At 42.1% G+C, this 24,483-nt stretch overlaps 1 long non-coding RNA gene across 1 annotated transcript; it reads left to right on the top strand.

Moving 5' to 3' along the window:
• The first annotated feature begins 668 nt into the window (after positions 1 to 668).
• On the top strand, positions 669 to 23,586 carry LOC120398790. The gene is made up of 3 exons (XR_005594709.1): positions 669 to 810; positions 19,429 to 19,497; positions 23,493 to 23,586. It is a non-coding gene; the product is annotated as an uncharacterized LOC120398790 (long non-coding RNA).
• The last annotated feature ends 897 nt before the right edge of the window (positions 23,587 to 24,483 follow it).

Raw genomic sequence — 24,483 nt, 5'->3', positions numbered from 1 at the left:
TTATTATACAATCACAAACATATAGGGCAGGATGGGACCTCAAGAAGCCATCAATTCCAGCCCCCAGAGCAGTGGCAGGACCAAGGAAACTTTACATCATCCCTGAGAGGTATTCATCTTGTTCTCAAAAACCTCTAATGATGGGGATTCCACAGTCTCCTTTGGAAGCCTATTCCTGAGCTTAACTACCCTTTTAGTCAAAAGTTTTTCCTGATAGCTATCCTCAATCTCTCTTGCTGCAGATTAAGCCCGTTTCTTCCTGTCCTACCTCCCTGAAGGACTTTATGTATTGATTTAACCATTTAGAATTAAATATGATAGGGATATTTAATTAAGTAGATATTCAAGTTAATAGCTATGGGGACTGAAATCTTCCAGTTTTGTTTAAGGAGTGTTAGTGAAAGCTTTGGCTGAAATTTTTTTTTAACCATCTTAGAACATAATGTAAAGATGAAAGCTTTATCCCAAGATCAACGTAGGAGCCTCTTTATTTCTCCTGAATATGTTAATTAATTAATTAGCATGTCTATGGTGCTCGTCACCATTGACATGATCACTGAAATCATAGGGGAGTTTTATTTAAAAACTGATGTCACAATATGTCAGGGCTGGGTCATGGGTGGCCAGCCTAGTAGTTAAAGCCAGAGTCAGATATCAGGAATCAGAGTTGCAGTTTGATCTGGGGTCAGGAACCAGGGGCCAGAGTCAGGAGTCTAGGCTGAGTCACAACCTGGGAGTTGGTGCCAGGAGGTAGGCCAAGGTGAGGAAGCAGAAGTCAGAAGCAGGAGACAAAGCCAAGTCAGAAACCAGGTATCGGAGCCAAGAGGTAAAGCCGAGGTCATGAATTAGGGATCAAGAGTAGCATGAGGAAGCAGGGTCTGTAGCAGCAGTTAGCTGAAGTTCCACCTAGTTGTACAGACAAACTTTCTGTAGCCTCTTCAGGCTTAAATAGTATGTCATCAGGACTATCCTGTCTGTTAGACCCTGTGTGGGCAGCACCTCTTGTGGTGTGTGGGCCCCTGAGGCTCATACCTGCCAAGTGTTTCTGCAGCCAGAATTGTTAGGTGGCAGTGTGGTTGCTGATCAGGGACTCTCTAGATACATTTCTTGATTCACTGCTCCTTACACAATAAGGCCTATAATATCGTTGATCATGCATCAATAGTGCACTGAGACTGTACTCATTTAGGTCTCAATTCAGGTAAGCACATCACAAAGTCCACACCTTATTCAGGAAAAGCACTTAAACACATGCCTAACTTCAAGAATGTGCTTTAGTCCCATTGACTTCAGTGGGACGCAAGCACATGCCTATGCACCCATCCTGAATAGGGATTGTGACGTTGTCCAATTAAAACATAATTATACAAACCATTGTTGCTACCACTGCTATATAATTGCAACAAATCTTATACAAACTATAACTCATGGCCAGAAAGGGTTAAACAGCTTGCAGGCTGAATAACCCAAAGCCGATCTTTAAAGACATGTTAGAAATGGTAATTAGGGCCATTCTATGGATAGGTAGTCTAGAACTTTGAAATGCAAACCTATATTATTAGAAGTTAGAAGTGATATTAATTGTGTGTATCTTAGATGCTACCCATTTAAACAGACAGTTCCTGTCTGTCACTGTAACTACTAATTCAAAGATCAGAAGGGAATATTAACATTTAGATGAATCTTGGGTGAAATAATGTCATTGTCTAAAGCAACAAGGAGTCCTATGGCACCTTATAGACTAACAGACGTATTGGAGCATAAGCTTTCGTGGGTTAATACCCACTTCGTCAGAGGCATGTCTATATGTCATTGTCTATATGTCTCTTTGAAGTTTGTGATAGGGCAATTTATCCATTAAGCAGTCTATGTTAATTTGTATAACTAATGACTGGTTTGGTGTTGGAGCCGAAAGCAGTTTGGAGGAGAGCAGTTTGCAGAAGTGCTGTGGTGGGCCAGAAGACCAAGACCCTAGTTAAAGGAAAACCCGGCTTGTGCAGAGCAGAGGAACTCCACAGAGACAAGGGGTTGAGAGAAACTTGGCCCAAGTGGAGAGAGGGCAGGAAGCCCCCACAAGATAGAGGGCCGGAGAGGGAAGTGGCCCAGGGGAAAGAATCGCTAGTTCAAGTGGTCTGCCGCTATCCCTAGGGCACCTGGGCTGGGACCTGGAGTAGAGGGCAGGCCCGGGTCCCTCCCTCTCCACTCCCCTTCTCTGGGACACTAGTGGGACAGCTGATACACCAGATCAGGGGCGAGAAACGGTGCCCTGAAACCCCCGCAAAAGAGGAGAAAGCGCGGGACCCATTATAATACTGCCAGCAATTTGCCACACTTAGCAATATCAGTAAGTAGAGAAAAAAATAACAAATGGGTGAAATCAAAGTTTTGAGATTTGGTCCTAGCTATAAACCAATATGCCTACTCTGTTCTTCTATGAATTTCTTATGGATATGTTGGACCCAAGGCTCAGTTGGCTTATTTCTGAGTTTTGATGAGAGTAAATATTTCAATTACTTGCAAAACCTGAGTACAGGCCTCCAGGTTTCTTTGATTCCCCTGCTACAGTTGTTGTCGTCATCACTAAGAAAAGTAGCTCCTGCTCTGCTTCAAGTAAGTACAGCAAGAGAAGCAGCAGAGAAACCTCAGGGGCCGGTATTGTGTTCTTGGCAGGGAAAAGGTTTTCAGTTCATCTTTAAAACTGGTGAAAGTTTGTATGACTGTTACCAATGAATTCAAATAATGATCCTGGGAAATACCAAGGGTCTGGTTCTGCTCTGCTTTGCATCTTGGGTAGTCATATAGGCCCTAATTTATCCAGGTACTCAAGCATTTTTCCAGTTTTAGTCTTGTGAATAGTGACTTCAATGGGGTTCTTCAAGTGTTTAAAATTAGGCACCTGCTCAAGTATCTAGCTGAATTGATGCCTTAATCCTGTGCAAAAAGTGAGTGATCAGTCTGAGCAGTCAGAATGATAGCATTTTACCCCTTTGCAACTGGGCCCAAATTTGTCGTATTAATACTGTATCCAGGGCAGAGTACTATTTACGCTTGGACATCTGGCAGTTTCCTAAATATTGGAGATGGATCCAAGCTGCAAAGTATGGATCCAGATCTGGATAAGAAGTCTGAGCCAAACCATCTGTTTCAGAAAAGTTTCACAGCACTGGGGTAAAGAGTCCTATTTTGGATCCATAAACATTACGGACACCTTTCTGAATCGAAAGCATTCTCTCATTGTGCTGTTATGGTAACGAAGAGACCCAGTGGAACCCCATCTCCATTCCTAATTAATTCTGGTGGCTGCCATTGCAGGTGACAATCTAGGTTCCTCTTATTTTAGACTTTGCTGCTGGTGGAATCACTGCAGCTACTACAGCTGCTGCTGCTGGTTTGTCTATGGCCTCTGAGGTGAATCTAGGATCACAAATACATGCTCCACTGCATGAGGAAAGAAACCTAATTTTGCGCCTCAGGAAACAGAACTGTTGGTGCACAGTATCACCAAGTATTACAGCCTCTTTTATGGAGTGGGAGCACTGAAAGGGCAGCTTGAATGTGGAAGACAAGTTTGACTGCTAACAATTCTCCTGGGTGGCTACTACAAAAGATATGGGAGCATTAAAACACAACAACTTGGAAAAAAGTATCAAAGAAGACTGGTGGAGGTGAGCGGGAAAGAGCACATGGCCATCCCTGGCAACTGTGAAAGACAACTCTTCACCACTGCTAGAAGAAGTGAGTTCCATTCTAGAATTCCACTAGAAGAAATGATTGTAGGGACACAGACCACTCAAGTCAGCTATGCTAAAGGAGAGGGGACTTACTCATTGGTTAAGTGTTAGAAAGTATATTTGCAAAAAGGAGGTGTCTCCTGACTCAAATAGGCAGTGGGGTATTGATCCTTGCATCGGCAATGCACATACTGCATGTTTTTAGGGATATAGAATATGAACAGCATTATAGTAAGCTAAATATTTAAACAGAAAAATAAGGAGAACAAATATTGCATAATATGACAAAGCTCACATTGCTGGGGAGGCTATTTTCAGTTGAATCTCCACAGCAGTCGAATAGGGTGTGAAAAGATAAGACCGCTTGAGCTCCCCAGATTCAATGGGGGAACGATGCATGTCCCCACTCCACTTCTGCCCTGCTGACTTTCCCCTTCATCCACCCACTTTACATGGGAGTAGGGTCAAGGGGTGCAAAGCAGTGGAGAATCAAGTCCTCTTTTCCGATTCATGGGGATAATCTGGATCTACACCTGTCTAATTGCAGCAGGATTTGGCCCATGATTTTTAAGACATTTGCCATTTATCTATACTATCGTTCAGCATCTGCTGCCACAGAATTTCAATGAACAATGCATATCATGAATGTTAGAACTGTTTTATTACTACTGCATGCTTAGGTAAATTAAAATGTACAACAACAGATAGATGGCTACACACTGGCAGAACATAACAAACACTTCGCCCAGGAATCTGTTTTCTTCTGTGCAAGAGAACTTTAACATGTGAAAAGCAGACCCTTGGGCTTCATTCTACACATACAGATTGGGATGAGTATGTCATCCACCATCTTAGTTTACCTACATAGGCTATTCTGCCTAGAGACCTACATTGTCAGAACTTTAGCTAGTGTAAGTCAGTGTAGCTCCATTGAGTAAAATGGAGCTACACTGATTTACCCCTGCTGAGGATCTTGCTCCCTGTCTCCCTAGATTGCTGATCATTCAGTGCTTGCATTGTCCTTTCCATTAGTGCAGGATTCCATTAGACGTAAGGACCCAGTTAGATGACAACAAATCCTTAAATCATGCACAACAGCCATTGACGTTTTAGGAAAATCATGACAGTGGCATTCAGTAGTGTGACAAAGTTCCTCCTCTACCGTGGTGGATCCTGCGCTTATTGGCAGATTTGTTCACCTCAGTGATCTTCCCCACAGTCTGGATCAACTCCTCCTGTGTCTGATCAGGAGTTGGGAGGTTTGGGGGGAACCCGGGCCCGCCCTCTACTCCAGGTTCCAGCCCAGGGCCCTGTGGATTGCAGCTGTCTATAGTACCTCCTATAACAGCTGCATGACAGCTACAACTCCCTGGGCTACTTCCCCATGGCCTCCTCCAAACACCTTCTTTATCCTCACCACAAGACCTTCCTCCTGGTGTCTGATAATGCTTGTACTCCTTAGTCTTCCAGCAGCACACCCTCTCACTCTCAGCTCCTTGTGCCTCTTGCTCCCAGCTCCTCACACACACTTCCTCTCCTCTGGCTCCTCCTGGCCTGACTGGAGTGAGCGCCTTTTTAAACCCAGGTGCCTTGATTAGCTTGCCTTGATTGGCTGCAGGTGTTCTAATCAGCCTGTCTGCCTTAACTGGTTCTAGCAGGTTCCTGATTACTCTAGTGCAGCCCCTGCCCTGGTCACTCAGGGAACAGAAAACTACTCATCCAGTGACCAGTATATTTGCCCTCTACCAGACTCCTGTACCCCACTGGCCTGGGTCTGTCACAGTAGGTTGAATCAAATCTATACTGAGAGGACTAACGTGTCTGGCTCCATGTACCACTCCATGCTATAATTCTATACATTCTTGGAGTTGTGTTGCTCTTTGGCTGCATAGATTTTGGTGGCAGGAAGAACAATACATTCCACAGATGTTATGCAACTTTGATTGGTATAGTCAACGGAGCCTTGTAGACTATGCAAGCATTCAATATAGAGTCATAGAATAGAATCATAGAAGTGTAGGACTGGAAGGAACCATGAGAGGTCATCTAGTCCAGTCCCCTGCACTCAGGGCAGGACTATGTAATAACTAGACCATTCCTGACAGGTGTTTGTCTAACTTGTTCTTAAAAGCCTCCAGTGATGGAGATTCCACAAACTCCCTAGGCAATTTGTTCCAGTGCTTAACTACCCTGACAGGAAGTTTTTCCTAATGTCCAACCTGTGAATATCTTCAAATGGACAATCTGACGGTAAGAAATTTCAACTCCCTTCACTCTAAACTAATATTTTTGATTGGGAAGAATCTGGAAAGAAAAAACTGGATTACCCAATACACCCTGGAAAAGGATAGCAGTAGGCTTGGGTGAAGAAAAGGGACCTACATATCTAATAACTAGGGCTGCGTGTCTGTCATGGAGGTCATGGGTTCTGTGACTTTCCATGACCTTCCTGACTTCTGCAGCGGCTGGCGCAGCTGGCTCCACCGGCTGCTGCTGGGGCAGTTTGCATGTGGAAGGGGGCTCAGGGCTTGGGGCAGGGGTTTGGGGTGCAGGGCGGTGCTTACCTGGGCGGATGTGGGCGTGGGGCTCACTGGAAGCAGCCGGCATGTCCCTGCAGCTCTCAGGTGGAGAGGCCAAGCGGCTCCACATGCTGCCCGTGCTTGCAGGCGCTGCCCCTGTGGTGATTCCCGGTCAATGGGAACTGCAGAGCAAGAGCTCATGGTGAGGGCAGTGTAGGGAGCCCCCTTGGCCTTTCCTCCCCCTAGGAGCTGCAGGGACATGCAGTGCTGGGTAGGGAGCCTCCCAGTCCTGTCAACCTCCCCCCCAGCAACAGCAGGGGTCCTGGGCTATGCGTAGTTGCCCCCCCCAGCACCAGCGAGGGTCCCAGGCCACACCCCAAGCATCCGCAGAGCCCCCAGACTGCCCCCCGCAGAGCACCCATGGCCCCTCTGGCCCAAGGTTTAGTCAGGGGTATATAGTACAAGTCATGGACAAGTCATGGGCCATGAATTTTTGTTTACTGCTCAAAGCAACAAAGAGTCCTGTGATACTTTATAGACTAACAGACGTATTGGAGCATAAGCTTTCGTGGGTGAATACCCACTTCGTCAGATGCATGTAATGGAAATTTCCAGAGGCAGGTATAAATATGCAGGCAAGAATCAGTCTGGAGATAACGAGATTAGTTTAATCAGGGAGGGTGAGGCCCTCTTCTAGCAGTTGAGGTGTGAACACCAAGGGAGGAGAAACTGATTTTGTAGTTGGCTAGCCATTCACATTCTTTGTTTAATCCTGATCTGATGGTGTCAAATTTGCAAATGGACTGAAGCTCAGCAGTTTCTCTTTGAAGTCTGGGCCTGAAGTTTTTTTGCTGTAAAGTTTTTTTGCCTTTACATCTGCTATTGTGTGTCCAGGGAGGTTGAAGTGTTCTCCTATAGGTTTTTGTATATTGCCATTCCTAATATCTGACTTGTGTCCATTTATCCTTTTACGTAGGGACTGTCCAGTTTGGCCAATGTACATAGCTGGGCATTGCTGGCACATGATGGCGTATATAACATTGGTGGACGTGCAGAAGAATGAAGAAGAGTGATGTTGTAGCTGATCTGGTTAGGTCCTGTGATGATGTCACTGGTGTAGATATGTGGGCAGAGTTGGCATAGAGGTTTGTTGCATGGATTTGTTCCTGGGTAAGAGTTGTTATGGTGCGGTGTGTGGTTGCTGGTGAGAATATACTAAAGGTTGGCGGGTTGTCTGTGCGCGAGGACTGGCCTGCCTCCCAAGGTCTGTGAAAGCGAGGGGTCATTGTCCAGGATGGGTTGTAGATCACTGATGATGCCTTGGAGAGGTTTAAGCTGAGGACTGTAGGTGATGGCCAGTGGAGTTCTGTTTATTGCTCATGACCTGTCCATGACTTTTACTAAAAATACCCATGACTAAAACGTAGCCTTACTAATAACCATTTATTTTTTTCTGAATTTGCAGAAATTTGACTTCTCACTAGACCCACAAGCTAACAGGCCATAGAAAAGTTAAGACATTTTCTTTTTGCAATATGTAAGAAATAAGTCCCTCTCCATAGGCCACAGTTTGCCAACTATGAATTCCAAGATTTTGGGATACAGAATGACTTCAAGCAAGAATTGGCTTCAAGGCAATTATCTGGTAGAGAAAGCACTACAGATTATTACAACAAAAATATTAGCTCTGCTGAACTATTTAACCCACTAGCCATATCTGCCATCAGAGTCAGCCCAACTCAGCTGATTACGGGTTGACAGATCAAAAAATGCAGTCAAATGTAAAGGTAAGTCTGTTTCCTAAGTATTCTGTTTAAGGTTGAGAGATGCCAAATCTAAGAGGGATTAGTCTTTCTCCTTCAACCATTGCAATGTAGTTTAACCAAATTTAATTCAGGAGATCCAGAGATGAAAAAATGGAATGAGGAAAAATATTGGACTACCACAACTGTTATCATTAGATGTAGCTAATTGCACTAGGAGATCCTACATGGTTGAGGCTGATCAAAACACTCAGTGTAGATGAAAAAAGTGGCTGTTTCAGAACTCAGCTGAATAGTAGTGTGGCTCTAGTAGCAATGAGCCTCTCACTCAGCCTTTGTGAAGGGAGAAAATCCTGTTGGGAAGATCTCTACACTTATTGAGCAGGAGTCTACCCCTTTGGGATTTGACAGTGTAAATGAATCAACAGGCTACAATCCTCCTCATGGCCAGGAGAGGACCAGATTTGGACTAGTGCTGAAAATGGTGACTTGTCTGGATCTATAATTTTGGTTTTAATCATGAATTCTTGGTGAAGATTGTTCATACAGCAAATAAAGGGGGAAAGATGTTATAGGTTATGTTTCTCTGAATCTGTAGCAGAAAGCCAGGAAGGAGAGGGCCTGGGGAAGATTCTAGGTAGAAGCTCTGCAGCTGAGACACAAAGAGGGACTTCAACGATTAAAACTATTTTCCTTTTTCTAATAAAGGTTCTTGTTCATTGTTGGAAGACAGTGATTCTTTACTATTGTCACATGACATAAGGGACAACAAATCTCACAATTAAGGTCTAAACTGATTGCCACAGAGTTTCTAAGGAAATTCCTCCCTCATGTACAGCATTACAAAATTGACCAGGGGCCTGATCTAATGCCCATTGAAACCAATGTGAGTTTTCCATTGACTTCAGGGGGCATTGGATCAATCCATTATGATGGTACTGGTGTTTTTGCCTTCTGACAAGTCCTATGTTCCTAAAAAGCTAGTCTGTTGCAGTGTGCTAACCCCCCTCACTGTAAATCCTATGTTTATCAAAAGGACAAAGGATACCCCACATATAGCAAAATGTGTAATGAACTATGCAAAAATATGTAAGTATGGCTTAATCTGTGACTGAAATTGCTCAGCTAAATCCATCTTTAAATAGGAATGAACTTGATATACTTTTCAGAAAATGAAACAAATACAGTACAGCTATTCAAAGCAAACATCTGTTCAAACATAATTTTCCTGTTTATTGAGGTTTCTACTATATTGAAGAAAAAGTCTCAAGGAGGCTGAACAAGTCAATCACTGTATACCTTGTTAGTGTGACAGTCCCCTGTGTATTGTTTAACTGGAAACAAAACACAAATACATAAAACCCCTGCAGTGTCTGCTTCATGGTGCATAAATCTACCATGTGTCATGTCACTTGGAATATGATGGCAATGTACCAAATGGGAGAAGAAAATACACACTCAGGGCTAAATTTTCAAAAAAATACAATTGAAGGTTGTACAAATGTTCAAAAATATATAAACAGGAGTATTTTTACTAAAGTTATTTTAATAGTTAGTACAACTGGAATTGGGGGATTTTTGTGAGCAAAAATGTTGTGCTCAGCTGAGCATTCTAATTACACAAGCAAATCACCAGATTTTCAAAATATTCTTTTTTAACTTTGCAACTGCAGGCTAAGCAGTACAACGTACCCTTTCTCACTACCACACCTGCCCCAACATTCTTCATCCCTATTATGTTATGTATTCCTGGGAATGGGGCCAGTGGAAGTCATGAATCCTGGATTCTGCTAGAAAGTCTGCCACTGACTTGCTGTATGATCTTCACAGAGAAATATTTTCTGACTTAAGAGCCTAATGTTAAGCATCTAAATCCATAGTTAAACAACTAAATAACCGGATCTTAGCTCCCAAAGATAATAACAAAAATGGAAGCCAACAAGAAGCTTAAATGCTATTAATTGTTATTTTTTAATGTTGCTGTGGGGCCTAGGGATGTCTACACAGCAAAGAAAAATCCACAGCTGGCCCATGCCAGGTGACTCAAGCTTGTGGGGCTTGGGCTGCGGGGCTGTTTCATTGCTATGTAGACTTCTGGGCTTGGGCTGGAGCCCAAGGTCTGGAATCCTACCACCCCACAGAGTCTAGAGCTGGGGATACAGCCTGAGCCCGGAAGTCTACATTGCAATGAAACAGCCCCGTGAGCCCAAGTCGGCTGGCACGGCCAACCGTGGGTTCTCTTTGTTGTGTAGACATACCCTAGGCGACCCAGTCATGGACAGGGACCCCATTGTGCCAGATGCTGGACAAACAGACCAAAAAGACCTTGACCCTCAGAGCTTCACAATCTAAATTGATGGAGGTTTATGCGCTGGGCTAGGCAAAGTGGCAAATTATAAAAAAAATATTTTTTTTTGCCTGAATGATAAGATAGATAGCATTGAGAGTACATTACTAGCCTGGACCAGATCCTGATCTCATCTACACCAGAGTAAAGCTGAATTTACTCTGATTTATACTGTTATATCTGAAATCAGAATATGACCTTCTCCCTGTGCAAGTATAATTAATCTGATTGAAGGATTATCTACTTAAAATTTAACATATATGAATGCTTTGCTTTTAAGATTGGCATCCAACTATATTTGTCTGTGTCTAAGTCATTCCCGGTCTTTTGGAAATAAAAAAAAAATACATGGAAAAATGACTTATGGTTTAGATTATGGTACTTGGTCTAATTGAGAGGTCATTAATGGTACATTGCTTGTGAACTGTAATCTAAAGCACAGATTAGAACAGACAAAGATGATGTTCTTGGTAATAGGAGTAATAGAAACTTTCAGATCAGACTGGATCTTGTCAGATCTGGTTACATTATTCCCTGTCCTTCCATTGTCACATGCCTTCCGAGATTTTGGACATCTGTTCATATTATTTCATTGAGCCCCTAGGGCTCACATAACTGAAATCACGCCTAACTTTGTACAGTTGCTTTTAAAAGAGAGTTCTCTGTAACTTTAGTACAGAATAAACCAGGGTGGGGGAAGAGAAGGAAAAAGAAACAAACTAAATAATGTTGTTATGTTTCACCATACCAATGCCATTTTCATTAAGTTCCTAAAAGTAGACAGGGACCATACAACTACAGAAACAAAGGAAATTTAAATGCTCAACATCTGTATTAAGCCACTTGAGAATATTATGAAATGCTATGGGTTCAAATGCCAGCAATATGGTGGTCGTACATAGACACATCATATGTGTAGGCTATGATTTTCAAAGTTGCTTGATGGAGTTAGGTGCTCACAACATGCCATTGACAGTAAATGGCAGTTGCGTCTTTTTCCCCTAAAGTGCCTTTGCAAATGCACAGCCATAATTGTTGCCTGAATCAGACAATATAGTTGGCACGTTTACCCCATGTTTGGAAAAAATAAGAATTTGGATGAACAACTTGTTCAAACTCAACCTTGGCAGACTAGAGGTGATGCTGGTGGGAAGAGAGAAGCATTTCTGAGACCTACCAGAATCCATGACTGTGCCTCAGTTGAGGAAACCTGCCCATTAATCACCAGGAAGGAGGCCAGGAGTCATACTCAACAGCACTCTGCAGGTGAACTTGCAGGTCACAAGAGTGATCAAAACACTTTTTTCCCAAATGGAAACTGCATTTGCTTCTCATGAATGAAAACTTGATCTCAGGGCCTAAGTATGTGTGACTTCAGATATAGAATTGTAACAGTCTATTTACCTATCTCTGACAAAGGAAGCTACACAGAAGCTACAGCTGGCCCATAATACAGCAGCACACGTCCTAAATGGAATAAGTAAAGTGATCACATTAGAGATATGTTCCACTGGGTTCCTACACTGGTTCTTCACTGGGTGTTGGGTTCCATTCAAAATCCTGGTCCTCATTTTCAAAGGACTCAGTGGGTTAGGACCAGACTATCTAAAGGACAACTACCTTCTCACTAGTGCCTCTCTCTACAATACCATGAGCAACAGGCAGGATTCAGCTCTTCATCAGAACTGGTGATGAGACTTTCCTGAAGAGTTTGTGGCTGTGGAACTCAAGATCAACCTGAGCTCATGTTTTACCTGCTTCAAAGAAGAATCATCTGACTTGTCAAGTCTTCCCTCATTAGGAACAAGTCCTCTTTCTCTCATATAGATCTCCTTGGGAAGAAGGGTTAAAAGAAAAGCTACTTGCAGATCACCTTGGTACATAACCTGTTGGAGGGTTGAGCAGAGAATATTGTCTGAATAAGATGATACTAGTATCAAAAGTCTTGTATTTCAGCGCATAAATACCACTGATACCGGCCCAATTTAAATACATACATAGGACAGGGAGTAGAGAAATAAATAATGGTTTGTACATGAATGTTCTGATCACTAACCTAGTATGGAAAAAAATAGAAAGATTACTGCTTGCTATTCAACTCATTAATATTAATCTGGGGTAGGTAAAAGCATGTTTCCTTATTATACTAAAATGTATGTTTGCAGTTATCATTAGTAAATTAATATTTCTCTTTTATTAATGCTCCCCACTGAGACTGCAGTTTCAGAAAAAACCTGAGATTCTGCCTCAGACTCAGATAAGTTAGATTTTGGAGGCTTGATCAAATTGGGCATTTGTTCTTTTTTATTTAGTCCTCAATAGCATTTATTTTAATATTGACATCTATACAATATTGAACTCAGGGATTGACATTTTTCATCTCTAAGGAGTCTGTGCTACATTAGGATATTCTGTGGAAGAAAGAGACTTTTTGGGGAGAAAGATGGCAATGGAGAGTTGATGTATATGAATATTATAATACCATTAGGCCTGTGTGGAATGGAACGGACACTTATAATAGTTATTCATTCCACTTGAAAGTTAAATTAACAGGAAAAAATCCTGAAGGGGGAAAAAAAAACCTCCCTTCATACAGAAGACTCCATAGCTTTTCACACATTTCAAGCTTTCCACTTTATATCACATTGGAGTAGTGGTGGGATTTTTTTTTCTAGAAGCACTAAATATAAATGGACACAGTAGGGAGTCTTGCTAAATCCTCATTCTAGTCAGATGATAAATGATCTCAACTGCAGTTTGTAGTTTTTCTTAGTTTAATCCATGATCATTCTCTGAATAGTATCAGAGGGGTAGCCGTGTTAGGCTGGATCTGTAAAAGCGGCAAAGAGTTCTGTGGCACCTAATAGACTAACAAACGTATTGGAGCATGAGCTTTCGAGGGTGAATACCCACTTCGTCGGATGCATGAGATAAAGTGGGTATTCACCCTCGAAAGCTCATGCTCCAATACATTTGTTAGTCTATAAGGTACCACAGAACTCTTTGACGCATTCTCTGAATACTTATTGTTAATAAACTTCCTCTAGTGAACATCTCCTCTTGTGCCACATACTAAACCACACCTCATACATCTGCCAACCATGTGAAGGTAAAGGAGCGTATCCAAGTGTGGCGTAAACCAGCATAGCTCTGTTGACTTCAAGGGAGCTTTACTGATTTACACCAGCTGATCTGGCTCATGACTATGATTTGTGATGGGCAAACCTCGAAAGGTTAGAAGTTTGATTTGGAGAAAGTCATCAAACTATTGATGCTTGTTCAGTACTTCAGATGTTTCCTTTTCCCCTTCTCCTCTCCCTTTTTTCTCCACCCCCACCATTCCCAACAAGAACATCAATTCCTTTCTTCACTGACCCAAAACAAGCCCCCTCCTTTCCCCTAGCCATCAACTACTGCTTTCTGACCCTTTGCTAGTACACCTCTACCCCGCTATAACGTGTTCATGGGGAGCCCAAAATCCCTACCACGTCATAGTGAAACCCCATTATATCGGGGTAGGGGCGGCAGGGCTCCGGCAGTGATTTAAAGAACTCCGGGCTCCAGTTGCTGCGAGGAGCCCCAGGCCCTTTAAATTGCAGGTGGAGCCCTGCTGCCACAGCCCCAGGGTAGGGGCGGCAGGGCTCCAGCGGTGATTTAAAGGGCCCGGGGTTTTCCACAGCAGCTGGAGCCCTGGGCCCTTTATATCGCAGGCGGAGCCCCGCTGCCGCAGCCCCAGGGTAGCAGCAGCAGGTTTCCAGCGGTGATTTAAAGGGCCCAGGGTTTTCCGCAGCAGCTGGAGCCCTAGGCTCTTTAAATCGCAGGCGGAGCCCCGCTGCCACAGCCCCAGGATAGCAGCAGCAGTGCTCCAGTGGTGATTTAAAGGGCCCGGGGCTCCCCACAGCAGCTGGAGCCCCAGACCCTTTAAAGCGCCGCCGGAGCCCCACTGCTACCGCACTATATGCCAACCCGTGTTATATCAGGTCGTGTTATAGCAGGGTAGAGGTGTAATATCACATGAGTGGCAGTAAAGTGGGGCCTCAGGATTGTCTGCTGGACTCTGGCTCTGGCATCTTTTTTAGATTTCACCTCTTTGGCCCTTGTTCCAGTCAGAAGTGCCCCAGAATTCACTGCCTGCCTCCCTTCTGACCATGGAACTATGAGGTTTAAGAAGAGTTAAATAGCCTGCTCTGAATTTTTTGGGCCTGTTATCAAACAAAATTGCTTCCAGTGTGAAAGTATATGAAATGTTTTGCATGGACTTTTCCAGCCAAGTTATCCTCTGTTGAGAAAAGCTGCAAGAAAGTGTCACCTCAGGGGGCTGAAAATGGATTACATGAAATTAAGGACAGTGTCATGTAAAAAGTCACCAAAAGTTTTGTGCAGTTTCACACAGCTATAGTAGGATACTGTTCAGGTTTGGTTTGATTAGGGATTTTGGAGCAAAAATGTAGGCTAGTTCCCCCCCCCCAATCATTTCATCTTAAGAAGAGAAATCTAAATGTAAAGGAGGCAAAATTGACGTATCTTGGTAAAACAATACAGCAAAATCTTACCAGACAGTTTTCCTGAAGTAAGATCCAAAACATTCACCTAATTTGGACTATTAGGTAGGGACGACTACTAGAAAATCATGAACTGTTTTGTATTAAATAAAAATCAGCCCAAACTTTCATTCCAAAAATCTATAATGAAGAACATGAAAGTTTCTAAAAGATTTTCTCTATTTTCCAGTACCTCCACACTTCCTTATTTCAGCAGGAAGTTGAAATATTTTGAGAAGGGCTTCTTTTGACTATTGCTTCAGCCTGTCTTTTCAGAAGGTGTTGGTTTATGAGAACTACATTAGGAGCATTGGTGTTGCTGATGTAGCATCCCAGAGGACAATTTTTGAGATTTCAGCTAGTTAGTCTTGCCTCATACTCCCCTCCAACCCCCATTTATGTGTTTTTCTCATTGTACAGTTTACAAGCAAATGAATGGGCTAAAGTCTATTTTTTGTTATCATATACAAAATTGATGCATTTGCTCAGGTTTTACTTTAAGAAGAGATGCTACAAAGAGGTCTATTATGAACATGCATATTCTTAAAGAAAAGGTGAATTGCTTGCTTGTGAAAGAGATCAAAATGACAGCTCTGGGAACTGAAGTCCTCTGTTTATCGAGCAGAACAAGTACGGCCTGGATGGTAGCTGTGCAAGCTTCCCTCAAATTACCCCATCAAGGTGTACCAGCCCCGTAGTGGAGCAGTCTCCTTCAGGAGACTGCTCCAGTTTTTTTGCCAGTTCAGTGGCTGGCCCCTCTACTGAGAATGCCAATATAAATGATTTTGTGATCTGGAAACTTGTCCTGTAGGATATAATCTGAGATCTCCAAGGATCAGACAACAACTTCTGGGTCAATACAGAATGAACTATTTGAACTACTCACTTGTAGGCTTTATATTTCAATGTATATCCTTGAGTCATCTTCATCAAACTCCTATAGACTTCTCCCCCCTTACACCATGTGCAGGTACTCAAGCTTGATACACGGAGGAGGACTAAGTCTTTAAAGGAATGTCTACACTTCAGCTGGGCGCAGGCCTCTCAGCCTGGAATGAGAGACTTGTGCTTGATTTGTTTTAGCTAGTGCACTAAAAATAGCAGTGTGGACTTTGTGGCAAAGGCAGCAGCTCGGGCTAGCTGCCTGAGCTCAGACCTGGGTGGTTGGGTGGGCTTGGACGCAGATGGCTAGCCTGAGCTGCTGCCTGGGCCACAACATCCTAACTACTACTTTTAGTGTCCTAGCTCAGGCAGAACTACTGAGGGGTGGTCTCCACTACAGGGAGATTGCACTGTTGAAGACCCCCTAAATTGATGGCAGAATGCTTTACGGTCAACCCCGGTACTCCAGCTGTCTGAGAAGTGTAAGGGAAGTCGACTGGAGAGTGCTTCCCATCGACTCAGTGCAGTGAAGACACCGGGGTAAATTTATCTAAGCTACGTCAACTCCAGCTACATTATTCATGTAGCTGGAGTAGCGTAACTTAGGTCAACTTACCCCCATAGTGAAGACCAGCCTGAGTTCATCTACCCAGGCTGGGAGGTATGATCCCAGCTGCAGTTTAGAGACATACCCTCAGCGTCCCAAAAGATTAGCACTGCAGTTCATTCAATGTGTATCATTTAAATCAGGGTTTCTCAAACAGGGGTTGCCGCTTGTGTAGGGAAAGCCCCTGGCAGGCCGGGCTGGTGTGTTTACCTGCCCTGTTCGCAGGTCCGGCCAATTGTGGATTTCCAGCAGCTCCCATTGGCCCGGAGCAGCGATCCGCAGCCAGTGGGAGCCGCGATCGGCCGGACCTGTGAACGGGGCAGGTAAACACACTGGCCTGGCCTGCCAGGGGCTTTCCCTACACAAGCGGCGACCCCTGTTTGAGAAATCCTGATTTAAAGGATTATCAATCCATGTTATGGGACAAAGTTTGCCCAGGTACAAATCCATTTCTTTATTGGGGCAGCATAGAACAGAGAAGAATTCGACTCCATGTACTTTTGATATGCCATTTTGTAACTGTTTACAAAAAAAAATATCTTTGAAATGTTTAAGCAGCACAGGCCACTTTTGTTTTCTGTATATGAAATATATTATTGACTGCTTTCCAGGCTAACGGAAGGAAGTAAGCCATCAACACCTCTTTTCTCAAAGTAATCAGTGATAATTTGCAGTCCAGGAGAGTAATCAATACACAGGAGCTGCCTGTGTTTGTAAAATCTTTGATCTGTAATGCTGTCATAGCTACTATCTTCTTGGCTTACACTTGACTACAGTTTCCTGCAGTAGATGGGTTGTTAAACATGATTACCTTTATTTGGGTAAGAATAGTAATAATTAGGTGGTAAATGTGGAAACATGTCAGTTCATTGTAAAGTCCTTTACTTTTCCCCTAATCATTCATTATTCACCTACCTGAACAATGTACATATAAAGCTCCTCTATTATATCGTATGCTACAGATGGTACACAATGCACTCAAGATAAACAATGATTCTGGAAGCTTTTACTGCATGTATTATAGGTGAAGCTGGGAGCACGCTGTATAGTACAGGTCTCCTGACAGTTGCCCTTATAAAACCCTGGTTTCAGTTCTGTATAACTTTGCCAAACTTCAACTGTTCAAGCTGAAATTTTCCATGCTGAGTGTGTGCTTCAGGCTGAATTTTTAAAGAAACAGTTCAGCCATTTCCAAAAACTAGATTAGGGCAAAATACATTGTTTTGCTCTTGTTAAAAAAATTCTTACAACTGCTTAGTTGAGAAGCTCCAATAATGTCTCCATGCCTTGGAACAAGGGTTTGAAATTGGCAGGGTGCTTGCCCAGGTGTCAGGAATGTGCTGTTTGCTGTCCCCATGAAAATTTGCCCAAATCATAAGCCTCTGAATAACTGCAGTTTTGCACGTGCTCAGTAGTGACTTTTTAGAGTTTGGCATCTAAATTTGCCAAAGATTCACGTGCAATGAGCAATCTCCACTCCAGGGATGCAGGGACAGAGCAGGACTTTCCGTGTAATTGCTCCTCCTGACAGTCATGTGCCATGGTGGTGCCAGGCGCTGGAACTGAGAGTAAGGAGACTATTTCGGGGAAGGGGTTGGAATGGGGGCAGGGAAGAGGTGGGGCAGGGGCGGGGCCTCATGGAATGGGTGGAGTGGGGGCGGGGCCGAGGGCGGCAGTGGGGAGGTGTCAGTAATGCGGCCCTCGGGCCACTGTACTAGTCCTCATGTGGCCCTCATGGTCATTTGAGTTTGAGACCCCTGGTATAGTCTATGAACAGACTAATCATATACTGTGAGCCAAGAGCCCCTTAAGGCTAACTGGCAAGGGTAACAGGAATGTCTTGATTTTGGTATGTACATTCTGGGTCATCAAAGAGGGGCATACAAGGTCCCAAATGAAAACCATCACAATGGCTATTAATATTGTTGTGAAATGTGCATACAGATACTATATAAGGAGTTATATACCCTGAAAATATGTTATTAGCATCTGTATCACAGCAGAGGTGGAGAAATAGGTTTTCTGTCAGACAACAGATGTTTGTTCACCTATTTCTCTGTTGGGGTGTAAATTAAGCATTGTAAGCTAACATGGTGGATACCCATTTCTATATGTCATCAATGGAGAGATGTGAAGTCAACCGAGATGCAGCATACAGGAAAATGAAGCCTTGGGGAGTTATCCTGTCTTTGAGTATGGACAATGAACTTTGGGGATATAATTGGAAGCCAGAGATAACCCCTTTATCCTGAACATAGGAAGTAAATGGGTAGCACGTCTACATTCATGAAGACAGGATCCCAGCCAGCCTTAGTTGCAAAACTGCAGAAGACAGTGGGCGAGAGAACCTCCCATCTAAAGTAATTTTAACCTGTTTAAATTTAATCTATAGAAAGAATTATCATTTGGTTTTATATGTAACCATTTGTTTCCAATAGTCTTACTCACTATCACTTGAATCTTTGATGATAAACGTTTTATTGTCTTCACTGTAAATATATCTTAGTGCTGTGGTATTAAGCAATGTGCTGAGTTGAATCATATACACTGGCATGTATACTGTCTCTTTGGGGACAGAAGATTTGGTATTTCTGTCAGTGTTCAGTGGATGGGGGGGCTGAATACTACAGGGGAGTGCTTCAAAGGGGCTCAAGGACTAGGGTGCACTTACGACTTTGCCTTGCAGGTTAATAAGGGCTGGCATTGCCCAGAGGAGAGTGCTTGGGTGGTTAACAGGCTGGCGGTGTTAAGGAGCTAACACCCATCCAAGCACAAGCAAGACTCTCTCATGCTGGAGGTGGGGGGGGGATGGGGTTAACAAAGTGACTCACAGTCCTGGGTACCCTGGGAACAATTACATCTACAAAGATTGCGGATTTCAAAACAAACTATTTAATGTTCATTTATTTTAAAAATCTTTGCAAGGTCACCTGCCCGGCTATGGTCACTAAACAGTTTCCTCTGAGCATCCCAGTAGAGTTGGTTCTAGAAAAACAATTTGAAAGAAGACAACAGTGTATTTTTTTTAATTGACTTAGGAAGGGCGTATCATGTGGGGGCACCACAGAAGAAGTGCTAAGGCAGCTATTGGAGAATCAGACAAGCAGGTAATGGAGGCTGGCATCACTGATGGGGCAGACTCTGACACTATACGATGCAAGAGTGGATAAAGACAACTAAGCTTCTCCCAGTACCACTAATATGCTAACTCAGACAGTGAATATAGGTAGGCCCCTCTGCCAGTGTGGAAGCAATCTAGAGCAGGGCTTCTCAACATGCTATAAAACCTCCACAGCCCACCTGTGCCCCAACAACTGTCTTTCTGCATATCCAGTAGATTAAAAGCCAGGGCTGGCGTTAGGGGGGGTAGCAAGCAGGGCAATTGCCCGCAGCCCCACGCCACAGAGGGCCTCACAAAGCTAAGTTGCTCAGGCTTTGGCTTTAGCCCCATGTGGTGTGGCTCGGGCTTCGGCTTTCTTCCCTCAGCCCCAGTGACTCCAACGCCAACCCTGGTCTTTGGTTTATTTTGGCGGACTCCCTGAAACCTGCTCATGGCCCCCCAGGGGGCCTCAGACACCTGATTGAGAGCATTATACTTAAGCACGCGGTCTTTCTATTTTTCTTTTTCTTTTTCTCAAGTTGCACTGTTTTTAAGGGAATTTACTTCTGCCACAATGCTTAATAGGGAGGCAGGACATGTTATGCTGGTTTAATAATGATATTTTGTTTCAGTGCATGAATCAGAAGAGTTTACATACTCTCAGGCATTCCTGAATTTTGTATCCTTTCACCTACTTAGTTTCCTGTTAACTTCTAGCTGGCTCTGATTCTTAATGACAATATTTTATTATAATAACAGTATTTTAAAGCAATAGAACAGTTTCCTGACAAGCAATACTCCTAAAATTGTCTTTTGGTGACTCCTAGAAATTGACTGTAACTTTTAAGGTCTCCTGGTTTTAGCAGTGGTCCAGTGCTCCTTGGATATCTGGAGATGTTTCATGTGGTTGTTGTACTGCAGAAGTCTCAAAAATCCTGGAAAATTATCTTATGTGGCTTTATGTAGGCTTTTGTGTCATGTTAGTCAAAATCTTGTTGAGTCAGGGCCTCTGATTTAACAATAACCGTGAGAAATATTCTGTGAACTTTCTGGTTTAATAGGGACTTTGATTAATATTGGGCATAACATGAAAAGCACGATATAAAAGCTGTGTGAGATCAGTTAGTATTCTAATATATTTGTACCAGAAAAAGCCAGGGCTTTGGGCTAAATCAATGGTGCTGTTTGTTTAGTGTAAAGTTTGATTCTTTATAAGTCAGATCAATTTGAAGCTCTTTCCTCCTCTATTTTAGAAGTGCAGGCTAAGTTTCTTTTTCTCTGAAATTTTTGCACTTCTTTTTCTACATTTGCTTCTCCTGCTGTGAGTATTCTGTATGAAGGAGAATGATTGAAAAAGTAGATTCCTTGCTTCCTGTTCTGAATGAAAAATGTTCATCTGGATTCTTCTATTTTACAAATGTTTTTTACCCTCAAATTGTTATCTATAACAAAATGTCATGCACACAAGCAGATAGGTTTGCCTAGTGAAAATTTTGAATCTACACTGTGAACAATGGAAATGCTATGGTCTCATCTATGAAATCTAAATTCTCTTAGGTATCATTAAGCAACAGATAACTTGCATGCACTCTGAAAACAACATTACCTCGTTTCAAAAGGTGCAACTATGCATGGGAAATGTTACACTGCAAGGATTCAGTCTTGAATTCAGAGAAGGGATGTCTCTGACTCTTTGTACCGTTTTCCTGGTATGTTGAAAATAATAATCGTATGTTATGGGACATTTGTAGCCACTAGTTTTATCTAAAACCATACTGCGTAGTTCTTCCTGCACTATTTCCAGCAGTTTGGTAAGGGCTCAACTTGCCGTACAGTGCTCTTGCATGTCTATGCAAAACTCAGGAGCCTGGCAGATTTTTCTGGGAATTGGTCTGTAAGAAGTTGCTGGAGATTTAAAGTTATCACTGGTGCAACATTAAGTACAACTATTGTCTATTATTAGTTGGCGTCTGATCCTGTTACTATTAAAATCAATGAGTACTCCTTTTAATAGGAAAAAAGAGCAAACCCCGAATTTGGACAAAATCAGGAGTTGAAAGGGGGAGAGAGAACATTAAAAAGTCTTGTGTTCATTCCTGGAAAGGAGACTCTCCAGGACTTTTCTATGCTCAGAGATTTCCTTTTCTGTCTAGGCAGAGATACACTTTCCTGCAAGTTTACTATAGTAAAAAAAAAAAAGTGTCAAAGAGATTACCTCGTTTATAATATACTGGGCCAAATTCATCTCTGGTGTAAGTCAATCTTTAATGGAATGGAGCTTTCTTTTTCCACATAATTCTTAAAAGTTTAAGAATATTCCAGGGTTTGTAAATTGCCGTTGTCTGCCTGTGTGCAAGGAGACCATATTTATTTGACTCTCAGAGTTGATACCGCTGTATAGAGGAAACATGAGCTGTACTTTCTTATGAATGCTTTATTTTTCTTCTCTCTTCTTGTTGTTTTCCTTAATCAAAATAAAAGTCAACCAGACAAAGTATGTTGTTGCTTTTTCTGCGAGGAAGAACAAAAGTTTGCCAACTGAGTAAGAGCTTGCAGCAGTTACAATGAGAAGGCTTTTTGTTGCACTGGGAATTCCCTTTATGGTATCACCCACTTTCCAACTACTTATAATGATGCATTAACTTCCACGGAAAGCCTGTTGTGCTTAACTTTCTTGCCGAAGACAACTGATATATGGGGCGGAATGTATACAGAAGTCTGGTATGGAGTCATTTTTTAAAAAAGTTTGGCTCTCCTGTATAGCTTTAAACATTTTCTTTTTAGGATTCAGTTGCATGGGAGCCATTTTCCTTTGTTTTCCAAAAATACCTGTCTGTCCAAAAAATGTCTGTCTTAGGTCCTGGACATATCACCGGAAACCACAAATCATTTAGTGCAGTTTTTTGTCAACACGTGTGTGTGTGGGGAGGAGGAGTGGTTGTATCAGCCACTGGTCGCTTTCACACTAAAGAGTTTCCTGGCTTCTTTTCAGCCTGCTGTGGATTCTGTTTGTCACATGGCTCATTAATGGCAAGATGTTGACACTGTCATTTTTCATAAAGTTATAAGTGAGCTATGAGACAAATGCAGATAAAATACAAATTAACTTGGTGATGATGATCAGATTCAAGAAAACAAACTATGCAACATATAATACTTCTGCCTTTAGAAATAACTTCCTTTCTTTGCACCGACATAGACAGGATTTAATCAGTGTGTTCAGAAAGTATTAATTTACTGCTCAAGTTACTTCACATATCAATTTCAAGTGTGGTTTCATAACATGCCTATAATGTTGTGTTTAAGATTATACTTGTCATTTGAAATCTCAACTTTGCTTAAATAATAGTTTAGCATGTTTGCTTAATGCTCGTTTATTGTATTGATCAGTTTCAGTGCAGTAGGAGTAGCGTGGGCTTTCTCAATCTGCCAGCTAGAGGGGTTCTCAACCTTGCCAAGAAAACTGCTGTTGCTTGCACTTAGGTTGCAGTCTTGCAAGCTGTTCCATGCGGGTGGATCTGGGTGCGTGCACAGAGCCCTGTTGACTTGATTGTCTGCAGCAAAATGGAGACTGTGGTGGCAAAAGGCTGAATCTGTGCTGACTTGGAAAAATACCAAAATCTGTGGCGATGGAGTCCAAGGGGCTTTGATTAAGATGAATGGGACAATCCACACCTCTCAAAACTATTGTTTCAGCCTGTCTGCATAGTAAGGCAGGCATCATTACATTTGATACACTTGGTTCACTCTTTCAAGGTCATCTCTGCAAAAATCTAATTAAAAAAAATGAAAGATGAGATTCAGAAGCACAATTCCATGATAGAGGGATAGATTTCATGGCAAATTGTGCAGCCCTGCAGTTGTGGAATACTATACACGGGTCCTGCTCGTGTGAGGAGAGCTTGGTTTGCAAGCAGAGCTGGAGGAGTACAACTACTTTTCCCTATCAAGTTCCTGATAATAATATATGATTAATACTATTTATTTTCTGTGTTGCTATAGTGCCTAGAAGATCCTGTCATGGACCAGGACCTCATTGTGCTGCTAGATGCTGAACAAACACCTAAATACAAATTAATAAAAGAATCCATCGCAGTTGGCTGGCTAACCTTAAAAGCATAATTTGTATACTCATTTATACCCGTGCAACACCACTGAAGGGCTGAATGGCCAGGTGTAATTTAAAGGATAATGTAGCTCAAAAGAGTCTGTATATTAAGTTTTATCATCAGCTCATTAATGGACTATATCCACAAGCTATATCTTTTACAGCTCTAATTGTATTTCAAGGTCAAGAACTATGACCAACAAACAAAAAAGCTTGCAATATATCTTGCTTCAGTTGGATTTCTTTCAGTTCTAAAATAAATTCCATAATTACATTTTGTATTTATTTATTTTACTAGCCTGGGAATTGCATTAGTATATTGCATAAATAGCAAAAGGAAAGCGAACAGTCAAATTGGGTCCTCACTTGATATTTTCTAAAGATAGGATTTAAGAAAATGTAGGAATAGAAATATTGCCATGATTTAAAAAAATAACGGAAAGCAATTCTTTTGGAACCAAATATTCTTCTGCAGTATTTGCCACCCACATTACAAGTGAAAATGTAAAAGTAAATTCACTAGACATGTACTATAAACAGTGAAACGGACCAGTTTTTTCTCTAAGTCATAATCTGAAAAATTTGAATTAAAATATTGGTTGTCTGCTTATGACAGCTCTAAAATGAACAATTCACTTCAATTTGTTTTATATCCTGATAATTTCCCATTTGTATTAATCACATTTAATTATTTAGAACTAGTTTTAAGTTCTATTAATATGAATCTACTAGTCTCTCACACTGTAAATTAAATATTTATTTTACATTTTTATATGCCTTCTTTCCAAGTTTAATACCAAGGATTTCTCTCTTGTCTAATGGCCATAACCAGATCTTTTATTGCTAAATTAAAATAAAAGGAGATAATGGGCACATTGTGCCTCG

Source organism: Mauremys reevesii, linkage group 2, assembly GCF_016161935.1.
Source record: "Mauremys reevesii isolate NIE-2019 linkage group 2, ASM1616193v1, whole genome shotgun sequence".
NCBI classification, from domain to species: Eukaryota; Metazoa; Chordata; order Testudines; family Geoemydidae; genus Mauremys; species Mauremys reevesii.
The sequence above is the reverse complement of the archived record's forward strand: the minus strand, read 5'-3'. Positions and strand labels throughout refer to the sequence as shown.